Below are 20,790 nucleotides of genomic sequence, written 5' to 3'. Positions count from 1 at the left end.
AGAAGAAACAAACCACATAAGCGCAGTTCGCCTCTGCAAAACTAATACCAATCACAGAAACGTTACGTGAACTGCTCACCATGTACACCTAATTAGCATGCAGCCATTAAGGGTGTGCCGGATCAATTATGCTGTACATTCCGTGTGACTACACCACCACACCCTCGGTCCACACACACCAGCTTCCAGAGGGTGCCCCTGTGACAGGGGTGCAAGCGCAGGTCTGTACCAACCAGGGAAACACTGGTTTCCGCACTCAAGTTGACAGTGGTCCCCACCCACCCTATCCCCCGCCAGGCACAGCCTGACTCCGGCCCAGGCCTTCTCGCCAACGCCACCTCCACAGGAGCCCCCGCTGAGGAGCTAGCTTCCCACCCAGCCTCCTCCGGAGAGCAGAGATGCCTCCAAGGTCTCCCCGTGGCCATGGCTGCATGTCACAGGGGCCACAAAACAGCCCAATGGCCACCACGTGTGCCCGATCACAGAGGAAGCTGGCCTCCCCATCCAGACCGAGGTCACCCTGAGATCATCTCCCAGACTCCACCAGGGCCCTGCACCCCTTTCCCTGGCACAGAAGCCAGCTACTGGGCAAGGTCCTAGCCGTGGTCCGCCCAGGCCCTGGATGGGTCACAGCTTCTCCCTCCCTCGTCCTCTGCTCTCCACACAGCCATGGGCAGCTCTACACAGACCCGACCCTCCCCTCCATTAAAAAGAGACAAGGAACTGACCTCCTCCCCTAGTTCCCATTTAGCTCAGCAGATGCTCTTCAAATACACTGGGGTGACCCAGGTTTGGGGAACAAGAGAGTCAATGGAACATGATAAGTGGAGCTTCCCAGGAACATGGAACTCAAAACCCACTGGGGGGGGGTCAGGCCTCTCGGGAGGCAAAGAGCAAGAGGAAACTTGGCATGTGAGACAGCGGAAGAGGGGCGTGCGCGGTGGGGGGCTGTGCCTCTTCAGCGCCAGACAGGGACCAGGCACAGCTGAATTTTAATCCGCAAATACCAGGGAGGCCAACTGTAGAAGGATTCTTTTAAAAGACACATGACACAAAATATCCAAGTTTAGGGCAAGAAGCAGTGTTTGAAACAAACAAACAAACAAATGACACAAGTCTGGAAGGTTGTCTCCACTTTGCAGACGGCAAAATTGAGGCTAAGAGAGGTGAAGCGATCTTCCTGAGGAGGACTCAGTTAGGAGGTGGCAGGGCCAAGGTGAAACCACTGTCTGTTCAGCACCGAGCCTGGTGGCCCTGGCACAATGCCACGCCGCCTCTTGCCTCTGCCCGGGTTCAGTGATGCTGACCTGGTTCACGCCATTTTTCTAGAAATTCTTTGGAAACAGCTCTTCCTGTGACACACAAAAGACTCACATTCCTACTTTAGAGAAACAGTTTTTGTTTCTTTTCTGTTTGTTTACCAAAACTGCTGTGCCCATCTTATCCCCTCCTACACTGGCAGACCTGCCTCTAAACCCAGGGCGGATGGCAACTTTGCAATTCACATACCACTGTCAGAGGGTGATGACACTCAGACCAGGCTGTGCAGCAGGGAGTTGAGGAACAGGGTCTAGGCCTTGCAGCTCATCTTTCGGGGGAGCACCTGAGAAGCAGAAGCCCCTGCTCAAGCCCCCCCCAAACATCAGTATGCCCAATGTACGTGGTACAAATGCCTGGTTACGTTACTTCCGTCCTTAAAAATCTGCAGGGATTGCTACCAGTTACGGAATAAAATGCGCCTGCCTTTCTAATCCATCACCTGGACCCTGCGCCTTCCTGGGTCCCCACATCCAGGCCTGGTGACACAGGCCCTCCCTCTTCTGCAAGCCCGGCCCAGCCCAGGCTCCGCCTGCACAAATCCTAACCACCCTCAAGTCCCAACTCTAGCCCTGCCTCCCACGGGAAGATCTCTCCCAGACTCCCTCCAGCCGAGCCCTCTCAGCGGACGGATGGCACCTCCACCCACGCGGCGGGCTGAGCCAGCTCCCCTCACCCTCTCCATCACCCAGTCACTCCCACCTAAATGCCTCACAGAGCAGCCCTCCTCCACACCTGCACTGCGGCTCCCCTGGATTCCTGCACCAGCCTTCTGCCTGGGCTCCCCGACCCCAGCCTCAGCTGCCCAAGTGCTCCTCCTTGACGCCCCGGGATGATCTTCCTCAGACGCAAATATGGACACGTTACTCCAAGGCCAACGTCGACGAATGGGTAACATCCCGGCCTTCCGTGGTCCAGCTCGGCCCAGCCCTCCAGCCTCACATCCCATGATCCCCCATATCCCATCACTCCCACCACATCATGGGAGAAAATGCCCTGGACCACCTGGCTAACTGCCCCCTACGCTTTGAGACTCAGCTCCAGCCTCACCTCCTTTAGAAACCCTTTCCTGCTCTTCCCTCCCCCCTTGAATGAGATGTCCCTTCTCTGAGCCCCCGTAATGCTCCAGGTACACGCTGCAGAGCTCTCTCCACCCACCTACGATGTAATGGTCACCTTGCCAGACCCTCATCTCCCCTGCGGGGTCCTTGAGAACCAGCTCAGTCTCTCTTATCTTTGTAGCCAGTGCCCGACACATAGTAGGTCTTTAATAAATGAATAGATAAACATTATCTGTGAAGCTGAAGCAAGGGCCCTCTGGAGAGAAAACTCAAGAGCTGCCAGGCCTGCCAGCTTGGGGCCCCAGCATATCACCACGCTATCTCAGAGTCCAGGCTGCACAGAGGGTGTTGACAAAAGAAAATGCAGAGGCAATTGCCCTGCCCCACTGGGCTTTCCAGCTGGGCTTCCAGTACCAGGCAGGCCCTCAGGCCACCACTAGTTGGGCTGGGAACCACAGGCCTGTGAGAGGATGGCAACAAGCACCACATTGTTGCTGGTAATAAAACCATTAGGAACCAGTGCTGTGTGCCAGCTCCCAGGCCCGGCTGTGGTCAAGACCCTCCCATGCCTGTGGGCCAGGGGGCAGAGCCAGCCCTGCCAGCAGGCCCAGCAACCAGAGGAGAGGCCACTGCCTGCTCTGGACCCAAAGAGAGCAGAGGGCAGGAAGGGCGAGGGCCCAGGGCTTGGGGGACCTACTGAGTCCCCACTGGGCTTGGACTCTCAGGAAACTGACAGGAGTACATCAAGATTCAAGGCCCAGAGAGCAGATGGCCGGGGCTGGCCGGAGCACTCAGAGATCAACCAGCCAAATCGTGGCTTTACAAAGGAAGTGGAGGCCCTGCGACCCCTAAGGGGTGATGAGGATGACAGGCAACATTTGTGGGGTCTTGGAAGGCAAGGGGGCCTCCAACGGGGTCACCTCACCAGGTCCCCAGATTCACCCTCATGCAGCCCTGTCCTGACCCGACTCAGAGAAAAAGAACTCACACCTCCTGAGTACCTACTATGTGCTGGGTGCAGCGCTGACAGTTTTCACACCGTATTTCATTTGATTCAAGCAATACCAGCAAGATGTGAATGTGATTCTTATCCCTGATTCACAGATGAAAATCCTGCAGCTCAGAGACTTTTAGGTCCCTCTGTAGCTATGGTAGTAGCAGGGCTGAGATGCAAATCAAGGACTGCCTGCCTCGTGGTCACTTCTTTGCACTGCACGTCTGTCCCCTAGCAGCCTGGGGCAGGAGGCGGTCTGCAGAGGGACCAGCTCTTGTCCTTTTATTTATCTTCCTGCCTCACTGCAGGGGCGGAGTGGGGCGGGGCTGGGCCAGAGAAGTCCACACACCCTTTCTCCTGCTGTCTTTACCAGGGGCAGCCTCAGAGGGCAAAGCAAGCTCCAAGATGGCGCCCATGGGCAGTGGCTGGGGGACGGGACTGTGGAAGGGGGAGGTGGGCACTGTTGCCAAGCAACAGGCAGAGGAATTTATATCTGCCCCTCCTCACCTCTCCACCCTGTCACCTGGGTCACTGCCACCTGCTCCTGGGCCTCCAGATCACAGAGGCGGGCACAGCTTGAGCCCACATGCCAGACGAGTTTCCCAGGCATCCCCTCCACCCCTGGAGGGGCCTCCTGAAGCCCCATTTTGTCCTCCCTGCACGTGGCTCCCCAGGCCATGCCAGGGCTGGGTCACCTGAGGTCCACACCGAGACCATTTGGGTCACAACAGCAACGAGATTGAAGCCTTCAGGGAAGATCCTCAATGATTTGTTTCCCATCCTGGGTCAGAACTGAGAGTTTCCAGTCACCGTCCTATAAAGCGAACTTGGTCTGCTGCCCTGGAGTGAACCGGGGTGCTGCCAGCTGCCTGTTTTCCACTCTCACCCAATCCCTACCAGGCCAGGCCTTCGCTTGGAGACCTCAGGGTCTGCAATAAATCTCCCTGCAACCTTTCCAGAAAAGACAAGTACCTGAGCAGCCCCACCCTTTGCTGTCAGTCTCCAAGCCAGTTTCGTATCCATTATAAAAGAGTCCACCCTTCCAGCCCAAGGGTGACTCAAATTTTTATAAGTTCTTATCCAGAAGCTTTAAAAGTGTGGTTTTATTTTTGTTGTGGTCATTAAGAAAGGAATGCATGCGCCTTTATATTTTTGCAAAGGTTACGAAAGTGTATAAAGTAAAGTGGCAAGGCCTCTGCTGACACGTTTGCTGGGTTATCCTTCCAGAACGACTTTTTCTAAGCATCTGCTAGCCTATAAGTGTGCACACTGGCGTGTATTTTAAAGGAATTTTACGAAAATGAGATCACACTCTGCACCATATCACGGACATCTAACATGTCAGAATAGACACGCTTCCCATCTCATTTCAAAGCCACTGGGAGAATCTGATTAGATTCCTCTTTATCCACAAATTTAGGTATCCTTTCAGAATCTACAAAATTAATCACAAAGGACCATTCCTCAAGAAGCCCCTTGCCAACAGGTTCTGCTTGCTGGAGTGCCAGAGGATCCCAGCCGCCTGGCATGGGCCCGAGCGCCCTCGCCTGCCCCTCCTGGTGTCCTCTGGGGAACCTCTGAGGGAAGGCAGGCTCCCAGGTCCCCCAGCCTCCCAGCCCAGGCGTTCCCGGACATTCACCATGATAGGGCCCACATTCGACCCATGGCTCAGTAAGCCACAGATCTGACCCCACCGTCCCATAATGTCCCCTCTGAGCATCTTTTAACCTTTTCAAGGAAGGACCGCTGGCACACCGGGCTCTAGCTGATCTATTAGGTCTGGAACATCTTCCCCACTGACCCCTGGATCCGTCCACACAGCCGCAAAGCAGGAAGAGCACTAGATTAGGAGTCAGGACACCCAAGTTGCAGCCCTCCAGTTACGAGCTGTGAGAGGTGGTCCTCCATCCCCTCTGTACATCCAAACGGGGGCAGCTAACAACTGCTCAGAATTAAAAATGACCTTGACATTTGAAACAGAAACAGAGAGGGAAGATCAATAAGGATGACAGTGAGCAGGGCCATGACCTCAGGAAAGAGAAAATAGGAATCTGATTGCAGATGTAAATAAGGCTGGGAAACCTTGGAGGTCAGAGGGGACCAGAGCAGGATGGGAGTGGGCATTGCTGAGCTACAGTTGAAAAAATTTTTTCATTCCCTGCTGGGATGCAGCTAGGAAAGCCCCAGGTATCCACACCTCCTCCCCCTGTCACTGTCCTCCAGACAGGCCTGCTATGTGATCAGCAAGGGAGATGTGGCCTGGCGGGCCCTGCCCACTTGCTGTCCTTGCCGGGGCCTGTCAGGCACCTGCAGCCACACCTAGGGGCATGGCCGCCAGCCCGGGCACCTCCCCTCCAAGCTGGGGGCTCCGTTCAGCTGCACATGGAGGAGGGAGGGAAGAGGGCAGTGTGGAGTCAGGGTCTGCTGACGTCCCCTTTCGCTGTGCTTGCAGCCCTTACAGGAATGTTCTGGACGCTGGGGTGCCTCGGCCTGGGGAAGGGGATGCACAAACGGGGCACGGAGACCTCTGGGAGGCCAGGCCAGGGACCCTCCTCCGCCCATTCACATCATGATTGCCATCACTGACAGAGACCTTGCCCCGCTGGCGTTCCCCTTAATGGTCACGACCCCCCAGGGTTGGTGTAATTTAAACCCTGCTCTGTTTCCCTCCAAGTCTGAGCTCTTAAGCTCTAGTCTGCAGAATATAAAGGAATCAAGATCCTATACCAAATGAGCTCAGCCGGCCCCGTCCCCTCCCTCCCTTTCGTCCCTCAGTCTCCCCTGCCGTCCCTCACAGCCACAGGCAGGGAAGTTCTAGGCGATTCTCCACAGGCCACACGGGAGTTACAGAGCACAGGGGCCCACTCCCCTCAAATCAGCGTGGGGCCTCAGGCTGCCTCCGAGGCCCTGTTCACCGCCCTGGAGTCTCCGCCACACTCCAGCCACCCTGTCCCCGACAGCCTGGCTTCCTCTCCTTGGTCTGGAAGCCCCACCTCTGTGTTCTGAGGATCATCACAGGAGCCACCCCCTCCAGGAAGCCTCTCCTGATCCCTCCAGTTGGCTGTGACCTCACTGTCCTTTGAGAGTTTTATTTCTCCCTCTCCCTCGACCTTGGTCTGTGGTCATTAATTAGTTGGGCACACCCTAAACTCCCTCAAAGCTCAGCACAGGGTCTTGCCCAGCAAGACCCTGGTACAGGGCAACAAACAGACTGAACTCAGGACAGAATCCGAATAAAGAGCTGAAACTGTAGCACAAGGGGTTTAAGGTAGATACAAAGACAACCTGTTGACAGTGCGATCTGTCAAACTCTGGAACGGACTCCTAAACGGCACTGAGGAGCCTCCCACCTCCGAAGATTTTTCAGTCAGAATCAGCACTTTCCTCATCTGTCCAAGATTTTGCAAGAAAGGCAGGAAGGTGGACAAGACTTCACAGAGCACTTCCTGCAGTGCCAGGCCACACGAGCCGCCCAAATGATGACGCTACTCACGCTAACGCTGAGCGCCTGCACTCTGCTAAGAGCGGAAGCGGCATTATCTCAGCTAATCCTTACAACAACCTATGTGTAGCGCCTGGTCTTGTTTCCACGTTACAGGTGAGGAAACTTGGAGGCTCAGAGAAATTGCGCTACCCCAGATCCCACAACTGTGAAGCGTCCGAACGCCGCTCCTTCTGATTCCGGGGCCCTCTGTTCGGCTGCCTGGAGACAGGCTCATGTGCAAGCTCATGTCCAGGCTCTCTGTCCCCACGCGGCTGCAGGCCGCGTACACAGAAATATGCACAGACACACGTGCACCACACCCTGGCTTGCCCACACACTTAGCCAAGGGGAGGCAGGCTTGGAGACACACACGCGAATCTCCAACACTGCACGGATCTCGGATTTGGTACGTTTTTCTTGAGGGAAGAGAGTCAAAGAGAGAAATGACTGAAAACGAGCCCTCAAGATTTGAGTGGAAAGGAATCTGGCGCCTTTCGTTTCCTATTAAGCCCTGCTCAGGAGCAGCAGAGTGCACAGGCCCACAGAGACGCCCAGCCTCCAAGGGCAGTCGGGCTCCTGACCGGCACTACCATCCATTAGACACCAGAACGGAAGTGGAAACAATTCCCACAGGCCATTCCGTGACCCTAACTGTTGCCTGTCCCCAAGCTACAGGCCAGAGACACACTCAACTATCCATGGGGCATGGGATGGGGGAAGAGGACACGGGCACCAAGTCAGGGACCCCAGGCTCAAGAGAGTGGAAGGTGGCAGGAAGTGCCGAGGGAGGGGAACATGTGACAGGCACACAGTTGGCCCTTCCGGTCTTGGGCTCTGGGTAGCACTCCCAGCCCTGGAAGAAACCGGGCCTGGCTCCACAACCAAACAGCCCCCAACCCAGCTCCAGGTGTTCTCAGAGCTTCAAGTTCTCTTTCAGCCCTAAACTCTAGGGCTTGGATTCTAACGGTAACGTTTCAGGCCAAGGATGGCCATTAGAGAGCTGGCAAGACTGTTCTCGGAGTCCCCTTTCTATCTGGTTCCCACAAAAAGGAGCCTTGATGGAATCCGGGGAAGAATTTAGGTTTTTCAGGAGGGCTTGAGCCTAAGGAACTGGCTTATAAGTAGGCGATGGCTATTCGGGGAAGGCAGAGCAGTAGCAAGCAGTAGAGAGCTGGGCACCAAGCCTGCCACTCGGGGGAGGACAGGGACGCAAACACAGATGTCCAGCAGACACTCGTGGAAACCCCACAGAATGTCTGATGGGGGACCAGAGGCGGCCAGGGCAAGGTCCCGTGGAGACCACAAACTGAGAGGAGAGACCAACACGCAGCGCAGGAGCCCGGGAGAGCTGGAGCAGGAGACAGTCTAAGCTCCCCAGAGGGCAGGCCTGGCCCCGCTTCTTCCCGGCCAGGTCACCCGGGGCAAGTATTTTATAGCTTGTCTGTCTCCCTTGCAGGCTTTTTCAGAGGCCCAATGGCGGTGATGTGTGACTGTGCTAGGGAAAGCACTGGGAGCATCTCTGGCTCTAGTGAGATAGATGACTCTGGGTGGGCTCCTGGATGCGGCCCGGTCACCAGAGAGACCAAGAAAGGATGAGGAGCTTGGAGTTTCAGCTTCAAGAAGGTCCATAGGAACGCAGGAGCTCACCGCAAACTGGACTCAGGGAGGAAACCTCAGAAATTACGCACACACACAAGTGTACACGTAAACCTACAGAAGGACACACACGTGCGAAGGCTTAACCAGAGGCTGCACTTTTACACTCCTGTGGAGTCAGACGTGACAAACCTGTCTCCTGAAGGGCCCTCACCCCTCACCCCACCCTCTCCTTTCAAAGGCCCAGCCCCCAGGAGGCCCTGCTCTCACTCAGGCCTCCTCTCCTTGGAAGCCATTCCTGATTATCTCTGTGAGGCGAGACCACCCCGCCCCCAATCCTGGGTCTGAAATTCCACCACTAGAATCAGAGCCATAGAATTTAAAAGCTGGAATGGACCTTCAAGCTGCAGTCCAACCCTCACCCCACAGAGGAATCCCGTCCACAGACACCCTGACACATGGCATGGCTGTCCTCTTCTCTGCTTCTCCAGTGCCGGGGTTGGGGGGGGGGGCGGGGGGCAGCCCTTGCACTGTGGACCACACTCCTTGAGTCTAGAAGGAATTCACCTTCTCTAAGGTCGGCTTTCTGTTGCAGGCCCACAAGCCTGGGAAGGAGGACAAGGAGAGCCTTGGTCTACCCGAGCCAGGAAGTGTGCATTTGATGAGTAGCTGAAGACAAGCCCCAAGGAGCTGGACAAGAGGCTGGAGAGGGAGCCAGGGCCCAGACGAGTGGGGCCCGGGAAGGGAGGCGGGCAGGTGCCAGACCCGCCACACAAGTTTGCCTGGGCCACTGACTGCGTGCAGCACATGTGCACACATGCACACACACGCACACAGACTCACGCTTTCACAGAGCTCCCTGTCAAACAGCCCAACCAGGGCCTCAACGGGACCTGGAAGCAGAGGGGGACCACCTTGCCCCAGCAACCTAGCAGGAACTCCTAACAGCCCAAGCCTCCAAACCCAGGCAGCTCAGGAAACCACCAGGAAACGACCCCTGCCAGCAGAGGGGGCAGCCCAAAGAGGGTCCGCCTGACAGCTGGGCTCCCCAAATCCCAGAGGCCAGTCCTAGCTCTCCAGCATCGCCCAAAGAGAAAAGCTTCCCCGGCTGCAGCTGTCACATCTGCCTGGGAGGGAGGAGGCACAGCGGAGCAGCACCTGATCCCAGGATCCCTTCGCAGCCCGCCAGCCCAGGAGGCCGGTTCAGCGCTGGCAGCCCAGGGTGAAACATGAAGACTGAACAGTCCCCCAGGGATGGTGATGGCAGTCTCTGGGCACGGCAGCAAGGGGCAAGCTGGGTCACAGGGCGGCCGGCTCTTCTCCTGCAGCCTCCTGTCCCTTCTGGTTTGGAAGGGGGCGAGCTGTGTGGCTCTGGGGCCCGGGCCCTTCCTCCCTGCCTGACACAGGCCAGAGCTGCCCAGCTGGGTACAGGACGCCATCTTGGGTCAAGGTGCAACCACAGGGGGCTCCTCTCGCGAGCTGGGGAAGAGAGCCCCTGAGAACCAGTGAGCCCCTCACTCCCCACCCAAGGGGCCAACACCTACTCAACTGCCTTTGCACTGGAGAGTGGAGGAAGGACAGAAGGGATGCAGAGAAACGGGGGAACTAATGGGGGTGAGAGGGAAGGGAGTGGGTGCCCCCAAGAAGGGAGCCTCCAGGAAAGCGAAAAGCAGTTTGGCAGCTAGAGGGCCGCGGGCCCCAGCGATGGGGGGCTGGGGGAGGCCAGGGGCGGGCCCTGGACCCTTGCCAGCTCCGTCTGAGCCGAGGGGGAGGGAGGAGGGAGGGGGAGGGGAGCTGGGGTGAGGGCGGGACACGGACCGAGGCCGCCTGCGGCTCGGAAGCTTGGGGTCTCCCGGGGCGCTGGGACGTGGGGCCGAAGACCCCGATCCGCAGCCTCGGCGAGGCCTCGTCCTTCACCGTGCGGATGCGAAGCTTTCAAGGACACGTCTGCACCGGCCCAGCGGGGGTGCGTGTGCGTGAGTGTGTCCGCGTGCGTGTTGAGTGTGTGCAGGGGGGTGGGTGCTGCTGCAGGGGGCGACCCAGGGCGTCCCCACCAGCCACGCTCCGGGCCCAGGCCCTGAGGCTCCCACCCCTGCGTTTTCCGGCCCCCGCGGCCCCGGCCCGGGATCTTCGCCCGCCCCCGCCCCGCCCCCACACTGCGGCGCCGCCACCACCGCCGCCGCCGCCGCCGCCGCCGCCGCCGCCGCCCCGGCTCCCACGGCCCGCGGCGGGGGCAGGGAGGAGCCAGGCACGACGTCCCCCCCGCGCGCCACCCGACTCTCCGCGGAGAGGTGTGCCCCCCAAGTGGCACTCTCCCCACCCCCGCAGCCCCTCCCAGATCCGCTGGCACCCCGCTCCCCCAGCCACAGGTGGCCGGAGGAAGATCGCTGCGCAGCGTTCCCCGGTCCGGCCCCCAGATCACCCCTCGGCCCGCCCCCGGGGGCCTCCCGGGTCCCCCGCCCCGCCGGGCCGAGGAGGGCCGGGAGCCGGGGGGAGGGGCGGGGGGCCGGGTCGTGCCAGGCTGCCATTTTCTGCCGCCACCGCGGAGCCTGCGCGGGGCCGGGCCCCCGCCCCCCTCCCCCGCTCCCTGCGGGCCGCGGCGGGAGCCGATTATTCCGGGTCGGGGTCCGCGCCCTCCGGCGTCCCGGCCGCAGGCCCCAGGTTGGGCCCCGGGGCGGGGGCAGGGCCCGGAAGGCGGGGGCGGCCAGGCCGGGGCCCCTGCGGCAGCGCCTAGCGGGGCACCGCGGCTGAGGCCGGCGGCGGAGGAGGCCCCCCGCGGCATTGTATAGACTTGAACTTGAGCCCGGAGCCGGGCGGGGGCGCGGAGGGGGCTACACGCCGGGAGCTGGCGGGACGGGAGGGGGCGCCTGTGGAGCCCGCGGGGACATAAACAAACCCTCAAATCCCCCGCGCCGCCCCGGCCAGCCCGGCCCGCCGTCGCCGCCCGCAGCCCTGGCTCCGCGAGCGCCCGGCGCCGAGTTGCGGGGGTCCGGGAGCGTGCCCCGAGCCGGGCACTGCCCGCCGCCGTGGCCCCCGCCCGGCTCCCCTCCTCCCCGCCCGCCTCCGGGCCGGCCTCCCGGGCCGCCAGCAGCGGCGCTCATTACCGTGTGGCCGGTGGGGTCGGGCCGGCCCGGCTGCGCGCCCTAGTGCCGCGGCGCCGCGTCCCGGCTCGTCCTCTGCTCTCGCCGCCGCCGCCGCCGCCGCCGCCGCCCGCGCGCCCTCCCTCCCTCCCTCCCGGCCCGCCTGCCTGCCTCGCTCGCTCCCTCCCTCCGCTCGCTGTCGCGCTCCCTCTCTCCGCCTCCTCCGCCGGGTCCCCCCCTCCCACCCCTTCTCTCCGCCTTCCTCCTTCCCTCCCTCCGGCCGCCCGCGGGCCCAGGCCTCCGCCCGCTGCTCGCCCCCCGCGGCCGCGCTGGCCCCGGCCCTGGCGCTGCGGAGCCGGCCCGGGAGGCAGCGCCGACTTGGGGGCCCCGGGGCGCCGCGACGGGAGCGGCCTGGGCGCGCGGCCGGTCCTAGCGCCCTCGGCCCGACTTCCCGGCCTCTACGCCCCCGCTGGGGGGGGCTCCCCGCACGCTGCGGGTCGGAGGGCCGGACCTCGCTGCGCCCCGAGCCTGCGCTGGGCCCAGGAACCCCGCCTCGGCCGCTCTCCCGGCCACTCCGCCGGGGGCCTGCGGTAGCCCTCCCCCCGCGGGGCGCCCCGCTACCTGGAGCTGCCTCTGCGCTGGGTCCCCGCATCCAGCACTGGCCGCAGGGACAGCAGCCCCTCCTCTCCCGCGGCCGGTGTCAAGTGCCTCCCCCCGGCAGCCCGCGGAGCCCCCGGCGGTCTTCGCCCTGCAGTTCTCCCGACCTCCACCAGAGCCCACTGCACTCTGCCTGCCTCAGCACTGGGGCTGGGGACAGCAGCGCCGGCCCATCCGCGCCGCAAGCCCCACGCCACCCGCCACCCCCGCCAGGTGCCGCCGCCGAGTGGAGGCCGGCCCACTCAACAGGACCAAGGTCGGGGCGCCAGGCTGTCGAGGCCGTCTGGGAGGCTCGAGCATTTCTATAGGATGAGCCCCCTTGAAGGGAGTGAGTTCCCCGTACCTTGAGGTGTCCAAGTAGAGTTGAGTGTCCTCAGTTGGTCAGTGGAAGACTGAAAGATTTCATGGCTCGGGGGTGGAACTAAATGACATTGAAGATCCCTTCCAGCTCTAAGATTCTGTGCACACACCTACACTCCGCCCTCATGCTTACTCACCCCTTTGCGGCGAGGGTTGTTCTCATTTCCCATAGAGTTCCCAGGGCTCCAGGTTTCTGACTCGGGGCATCTCTGTCTACTTTCATCAGCACAGCCACTCCTCTGCTCATCACTCTCCCAACTGCCACCGCTAGGGCTTGGTGCTGGGGCCCCTGACTCCCCAGCCTGGCTCCTTTCTTCTGCCTGTACCTCCACCAGTCATCTGCCACTGTGTACCCCCATTCCACCCAGTGCTTCAGCTACATGGCAGTGCCCTGAGCTCCCTGCCCCAGGCCATGGTGTGCTCCCTTCCCCAGGCACCAACCATCCCACTTATGGACACCCAGGCCCTCACTGCTGAAACCAGTCGTACTTTTCCCTCCACCACCACCAACTTCAACCCTCCAGGGGTCACAGGAACAGTTACCTAACTCTTTGGGACACAGAGCTGACCTTTCATCCAAGAGATTTCCTTCCAGAAGTCCTCTAATGCTTCCAGGTCCTTCAGTCTGCCCACTCCCTGTGCCCCAAGGTCAGAGGCCGCTCTCGACACAGTTGTCCCGGCCTTTTTCCCTGTCACCCTCGCTCAAGTGGTCACCCCATGCCGCTGGTGATAGGCCGTGCTATCCGTGGTCTCCACCTGGCCAGTTCCAGAGACTTGGGATGTTCCTTCCATGAGGACAGAGACCACCTCTGTCATCTCTGTAGCCCAGCACTTGGCACATAGTAGGTTCTCAATAAGCTTTGGATGAATGAATATGTACATTGCAGGTTCTGTGCCACTTTGCTTTCAGCATCAAGATGGGCAACCACAGACATGCTAAAGTTTGGCCAACGGGAGGACCATGTTTAGAAAGATGGTTGCGATACCGCTTCGTTCCTTAAGGGCTTGTATAATACTGCCCGCAAATAGCAGCGATAGTTTACTGAGTGTCTCCTGTGCGCCGGGCACCAGGTTGGCCCTGTTCCTTAGCAGCCCTCTGAGGTAGTTTGTGTTATCTTCACTCTATAGATGAAGAGGCTGAGGCTCGGTCAAAGCCACACTGTTGGGAAGTGGCAGAGCCAGGATTCAAAGCATGTTTCATCTGACTCTGAAATCATTATTGTTACCTTAAAACATTACAGTTACTCTTTTTTTTTGACCATACCATACGGCTTGTGGGGTCTTAGTTTCTTGACCAGGGATTGAACCCGGGCCCTCGGCAGTGAGAGCACAGAGTCCTAACCACTGGACCACCAGGGAATTCCCTACAGTTACTCTTAACAAGCTGAAATTTTCAGGGTCAAGTGGGCAACTGCAAGTTTCTATTCAGGAGGGAATTCCTTGGCAGTCCAGTGGTTAGGACTCGGCGCTTTCACTGCCGTGGCCCGGGTTCGATACCTGGTCCAGGAACTAAGATCCCCCAAGCCATGTGGTGCAGTCAAAAACACAAAAACAACAAAAAAAAGCACGTTTCTATTCAGTAGAACTATTTATGATGAAATCATTGGGAGTCCATGATGTGTGACCTTGGATGTCTATGTTGCTGGTGTCAAAAGGCCCAAGGTGACCATGTTGGGGGGTTTGCTCGTGTCCAGTAGGAAGCAACTGTGTGGCTACAGGCCTGGTTCCAGAGCCTGGCCTCGGCGTTTTTGGCATGAGGAGGACCCTCGAGGCTGTCCCAGGAAGAGACACATTAATGCTGGCTAACCCAACTGGGCCCTTCTGACGACAAATCACACTGGGTCCAGCTCAGATTGATCTGCCTTTGGGCTCCTACAGCCCCATCACTTCTGTCTGGCCCACTGCGGCCCAGCCAGTATCCTGGTGGACTCTAGATCATCAAGGGTGAGGGGCAGCATCGGTCATCTGTAGTAACAAACAAGTGACAGGATCCTGCCTAAACCACCTTAAACAAACAAAAGGATTAAGTAGTATGGAGTTTAGACAACTGGGAAGACCAGGGCTGGGGATTCAGGCACAGGTAAATCCAGGGACTCGAGTGTCAGCTCCAGAGCCGGCTCTCTGTCCATCACTCTTGTCTGCTTCCCACTACGGTGGTGCTTCTCCCTACTTTAAACAAACTCCAAGATGGTGGGCAGCTGTCTCATGTTCACACTCTCCCAACTTAGAGCCCCAGTGGAAGAACATAATTTCCTTTCCTTCAGGAACCTCCTTAATGCTTCTAGGACATGAGGTTCCATGTCCTTTAACAACACCCCCCCAACCCCTGTGCCCCAAGATCTGAGACACAGTTGTCCTGTTTTGCGCTTCATTGTCACCCTCACTCACGGTGCCACCCCTAACCAGAAAGTCCCGAGGGTTACTTCAGTTGTTGTGACTAGTCACAAGCCCACTCTGAACCAGGTTCTACAGCCTGTGGGATAGCGTGGATCACATGCCCACCCCCTTAAGTGGGTGCAAGAGGTGGTTTGGGGATTGGCAGATCCAACCAGCACCCCATGGAAAAGGGGCAGTGTTGCTCTCCAAAGCAAGGGGCGCTGGGCAAACACACTGCACTCCACCCCATGGCCACCCAGCATCCACGTATACCCTCTTTTCCCCACACATGCGCTTTCAAAAATGGTCTTGCTACTTGATAGAGGTGGTGGTTGCACAACGCTGTGAACGTACTAAACGCCACTGAATTGTACATTTTCAAATGGTTAATGTTACGTGAATTTCACCTCAATAAAAAGATATATATATATACATTTGGAGGGGGGCTGCATTGGGTCTCCGTTGCTGTGCACAGGCTTTCTCTAGTTGCGGTGAGTGGGGGCTACTCTTCGCTGAGGTGTGCCGGCTTCTCATGACAGTGGCTTCTCTTGTTGCGGAGCACGGGCTCTAGGGCGTGCGGGCCTCAGTAGTTGATGCACGTGGGCTCAGTAGTTGTGGCGCATGGGCATTGTTGCTCCGCGGCACGAGGGATCTTTCCAGACCAGGGCTCGAACCCGTGTCCCCTGCATTGACAGGCGGATTCTTAACCACTGCGCCACCAGGGAAGTCCCTAAAAAGATATTTTTAACATGTTCCTTCTAAAATAAAGAACCCTTACCATGTACAACCAAAACACTTACTCTCCTTCCTAAAGGAAGACAGGATCCGAGTAATGTGCGTTCCTATCGATGGTCTACACGTGGCTTCTTATTATCTGCAACAGTGGCTAAGTTATAAATGTAACCATCCCCAAAACACCAAGTCTATGATGGTGGAGGTAAAATAGATTATCCACAATGAAGACTGACTTTGGAAGAGAGGAGAAGGGAAGGAGCACACAGGGGTGGCCTGTCCACCCTGCTGGTGGGGCAGCCAGGACTCACTCACTTCTCCACAGTGGAGCTGGGTCCTGGCCTGGTACCCTGGGAGAACCTTCCTGGCTCCTTATTCTCCACAGCTGTACCTGAGGGCCTGCAGGGAAGAGGTCCTCTTTGGGGAAGGCCAGCTCCTTATTGACATGGCCATGGCTTCCTGGGGACTCCTTCAGAGGCTGGGCAAGCACTAGGTCTGAGGACTGCAGTATCCCTTCCTTAAAACCTCAGCCGGCCGCCAGTCAGCTCATTCCCTAGGAACTCCATGGACTAGTAACTAGCTCCCTAAAGACCCAAAGCTGCTGAGCGGACACCTCTTCATGCCCACCACAGAAGTTGTGAGCGTTACGGCAAAGAGTGGAAATAAAAGTGCTCTGTAACCCATAAAATGTCATTATCCTCATTCACAGAGAAAATCATAGAGACATAAATTCATTCTGTATGGTTTTGTCTGTGCCGGGACACAGTCCTTTTATTCAATTCCTTTTACCCTCTTATTGGATTTCCCACAGCAACTGCCATAAACTTCCCTCCCCTATTTCTAGATGCTGATTCAGCCCCTTCCTCCCGGCGACAGCTGAGCCTCTGCCTCTCACTCTAGCCTGAGGCTCACCCTGTATATTGATTGGTCTGGAAATAAATATAGACGTAAAATATATTTGTGTATATTTTTTCCATTAAGAGAATTTTGTAAAGACCAAAAATAAATGGAAATCCAAGGGTGCGATGTGAATACAACGGATGAGTCAAAATTTCCCAGCCAAGCTGTAATAGTTTTTGCCTGGTCATCAAAGAAACAAGCGGTCTTGCGTTATCCTGATGAAGGTTATACGTTTTCTGTTGACTAATTCTGGAAACTTTTCATCGAGTGCTGCTTTCAGTTGGTCTAATTGGGAGCAGTACTTGTTAGAATTAATCGTTTCGTTTTCTGGAAGGAGCTCATAACAGAGGACTCCCTTCCAATCCCACCATATGTACAACATCACCTTCTTTGGATGAAGACCGGCCTTTGGTGTGGTTGGTGGTGGTTCATTTCGCTTGCCCCACTATCTCTTCCATTCCACATTATTGTACAGTATCCACTTTTCATTGCCCGTCACAATTTGTTTTAAGAAAGGAATGCTTTCCTTACGTTTAAGTAGAGAATCGCATGCGGAAATAAGATCAAGAAGGTTTTTCTCGCTTAACTTACGTGGAACCCAAACATCAAAGCGATTCACGTAACCGAGCTGGTGCAAATGATTTTCAATGCTTGATCTCGATATTTTGAGTGTGTCGGCTGTCTCCTGCGTGGTATAATGTTGATTGTTCTCAATTAATGCCTCGATTTGATCGCCATCAACTTCAGCTGGTCTACCCGACCGTGGAGCATCGTGCAGCTGGAAATCTCCAGCACGAAACTTCGCAAACCACTTTTGACACGTTCGATCGATCACAGCACCTTCTCCGTACACTTGCACAAATCTTTTTTTGCGTTTCAGTTGCGTTTTGACCTTTCTTGAAATAATAAAGCATAATATGCCAAAAATGTTGCTTTTCTCCTTCCATCTTCAATATTAAAATGGCTACACAAAAATTCACTAATTTTGATAAGTTTTTTTTAATGCACGCTGATATGACAGCTGTCACAATACAATCTAACAAAATTGTTTCAAATGAAGTTAAAGACAACTAAGTGCTACTAGAGCCATCTTATGGAGAAAACCGAAAGGACTTTCTGGCCAACCCAATATATGCATACATATATTCCTCTTTTTCTCTCCACTGAGAACACGTACAAGCAATTAAACCTCAATAGTGATGAGTATACCTCATGCCCAGATCTTGGTTTCTAAATACCATTCCCTACTAAAAGGAACTGGACCTTCTTGGAGAAATGGCAGATTCTAGAGTTGAGTCAAGCAAGGAACAAGATGAGCCCAGAACATGTCACACTTAAAAATCAAGGAAGTGCTCAAAGAATGATGGGGTACAAAAAAGTGCTCCCACTGGCAAAATATGTGAAAATCTGAGCACCAAAATAATGATACCAACAGATTATAAACCCACTGCGTAAAATGAGAATCCCTGAGTCCACAGTGCTAGAAATAAATAAAGGAATAAATTGCAAGTTCGATGAGGAATGGGATATTTGCATAGTCTTAAAGTACTTCCCAGCAAAATACTTTTTAATTGCAAAGGGAAAAAAGAATAACTTCACAATGGAAAAGCCCTTTAATCAAGTGATCAAAGCTAACCTCATCAGTAATGGAGCAAATTGAAATGATACACCACCTAACAGGATGCAGTGAGAACAACACGGCATCATTTCTGTGATACGTATTCCAGCCAAAGATGCATCACCTGAATCTAATCTCAAGGAGACATCAGACAAACCCTGTCCTAGTCCCTTTGAGCTGCCCTTAAAAAGTACCATTGACTGGGTGATTTACAAACAACAAACACTTATCTCACAGTTCTGGGGAAAGTTCAAGATGAAGATGCCAGCAGATTAGATGATTGGTGATGCTTCCTGGTTCATAGACAGCCGGCTTTTCTCTGTGTCCTCACACAGTGGAAGGGACAAGCTAGCTCCCTGGGGTCTCTTTTATAAGGGCACGAATCCCAATCATGAGGGCTCTGCCCTAATGACCTAATCCTCTCCCAAAGGCTTCACCTCCTAATACCATCACCTTGGGGGATAGGTTTCAACATATGAATTTTGAGAGGACACAAACATCACACCATTGCAAACCCCAAATGAGGGATATTCTACAAAATAACGGACTTGTATTTTTCAGGAGCGTCCAGATCATGAAAGCCAGGGAAAGACTGAGGAAGTGTTCCAGATCGAAGGAAAGAAACTAAAGAGAGGGGGCTTCCCTGGTGGCACAGTAGTTAAGAATCCGCCTGTCAACACAGGGGACATGGGTTCGAGCCCTGGTCCCGGAAGATCCCACATGCCGCGGAGCAACTAAGCCCGTGCACCACAACTACTGAGCCTGCGCTCTAGAGTCCGCGAGCCACAACTACTGAAGCCCACGTGCCTAGAGCCTGTGCTCCACAAGAGAAGCCACCGCAATGAGAAGCCCACGCACAGCAACGAAGAGTAGCCCCCGCTCACCGCAACTAGAGAAAGCCCGCACGCAGCAACAAAGACCCAACGCAGCCAAAAATAAAATAAATAAAATTAATTAATTAAAAAAAAAGAAACTAAAGAGACATCACAAGTAAGTGTGTGATTCTGGATTGGATATTTTTGGTATAAAGGACATTATTAGAACAATTGGAGAAATGTAAATTGGGTCTGAGTATTAGATGGTAGTAATGGATCAGTGCTACTTTCCTGATTTTGATGTTTGTACTCTAGTTATGAGAGTGTCCTTATTTATAAGGATATATTTCTAGTCTAGGATAAAAAGAAATATATCCTATACTAAAGTTTTGGGGGGAGACTGGGCACCATGTTGACACATTCACAAATGGTTTAGAAAAAAAAATAAATTCTTTTACCATATTTGCATCTTTTCTGTAAGTTTGAGATTGTTTTAAAATAAAAAGTTTTAGGGGGCTTCCCTGGTGGCGCAGTGGTGAGAGTCCGCCTGCCGTTGCAGGGGACACGGGTTTGTGTCCCGGTCCGGGAGGATCCCACATGCCGCGGAGCGGCTGGGCCCGTGAGGCCACAGCAGTGAGAGGCCCGCGTACTGCAAAAAAAAAAAAAACCAATAAAATAAAACGTTTTAAAAATTACCCCCAGGGGTTGTAGCATTTTGCCTTCTCACCAGGAATACATATGAAAGAGAATGTTGCCGAGTATGTAGTCAAACTCTTGGACTTTTGCCCACCTGTTGGGTGAGCAGTGATCTCTCCATACACGTTTTGTTTTGCATTTCTCTGACGGTGAGGAGGTTGAACGTCTTTTCATGTGTTCAAGGGCCATTTGCATTTATACACTGAGCACTCTCAGTTTATCTCTTGACCACTTTTCTATCAGGTTGTGGGTCTTTCTTCTTGATTTTGATGACCTCTTCATGAATTGAGGAGGTTATGCCTTTGACTGTGTTACGAGCCAACCGTTATTTTTGTACTGTGTATTCAGTGCCTAGCGTTGCACCGAGGATCCTGGTGGGCTGGTCTCTGCTTGTGAGGAGTTTACACGTGACACAATCCAGACTGACGTTAGCCACTTAATCACGAGCTAAATTGTGAAGCTCAAACAAGAAGGGGTGTGGGCTGAAGCAAAGGTGCCCCTGAGGAAATGGAAGCTGAGCTGGGGCTAGACGATGGTTGGGTTATGGTCAGTGAGGGCATCCTGGGCTTAGAGGGAAGGCACAGTGAGGGCGAGAACTTGATCTGCCTGTGGTGACGTCCCCTCATCTCTCTCCTTCTGCCCCAGCCCAAACCCTCAGACTCAGGTACTCTGCCTTGAGGAACTTCCCTAAGTTCTTCCCTATCTTCACTGCTCCTCCAGACGGAAGAGGAAAGGAGCGCCAGAAGGGGGAGGAAAGTAGGTGTAGTGAGCCGGGTCTTATGGTCTTAGGCGAGCACGGTGGGCAGTGCCACAGTCCACCTAGCTTTCTGTGAAAAGTGCCACTCAAGGTCAAGGTAAAAGATTAGAAGCCTGTGGTTCTGTTACTACTTTTCAAACACAAACATTTTAGGGGGTTAAAAGCAGTGATTTTTTTTTTTTAAGCTACAAGGATATATTATACAACACAGGGACCATAGCCAATATTTTATAGTAACTACGAATGGAGTATAACCTTTAAAAATTGTGAATCACTACATTGCATACCTGTAACTTTTATAATATTGTACATCAACTACATTTCAATTAAAAATGGAGAAAAAAGAA

General features: G+C 55.3%; 1 protein-coding gene across 1 annotated transcript in view; it reads right to left on the bottom strand.

Moving 5' to 3' along the window:
• Positions 1-11,619, bottom strand: part of DNMT3A (DNA methyltransferase 3 alpha) — a 102,181-nt gene extending 90,562 nt beyond the window's left edge. Inside the window, exon 1 of the mRNA XM_079941651.1 lies at positions 11,557-11,619. The gene's annotated coding sequence lies outside the window, so the exon portion shown is untranslated. The remainder of the gene's footprint in view (positions 1-11,556) is intronic.
• Positions 11,620-20,790: the final 9,171 nt, after the last annotated feature.

This window comes from Stenella coeruleoalba (genome assembly GCF_951394435.1).
Source record: "Stenella coeruleoalba genome assembly, chromosome: 13".
In the NCBI taxonomy this organism is placed as follows: Eukaryota; Metazoa; Chordata; class Mammalia; order Artiodactyla; family Delphinidae; genus Stenella; species Stenella coeruleoalba.
The sequence above is the reverse complement of the archived record's forward strand: the minus strand, read 5'-3'. Positions and strand labels throughout refer to the sequence as shown.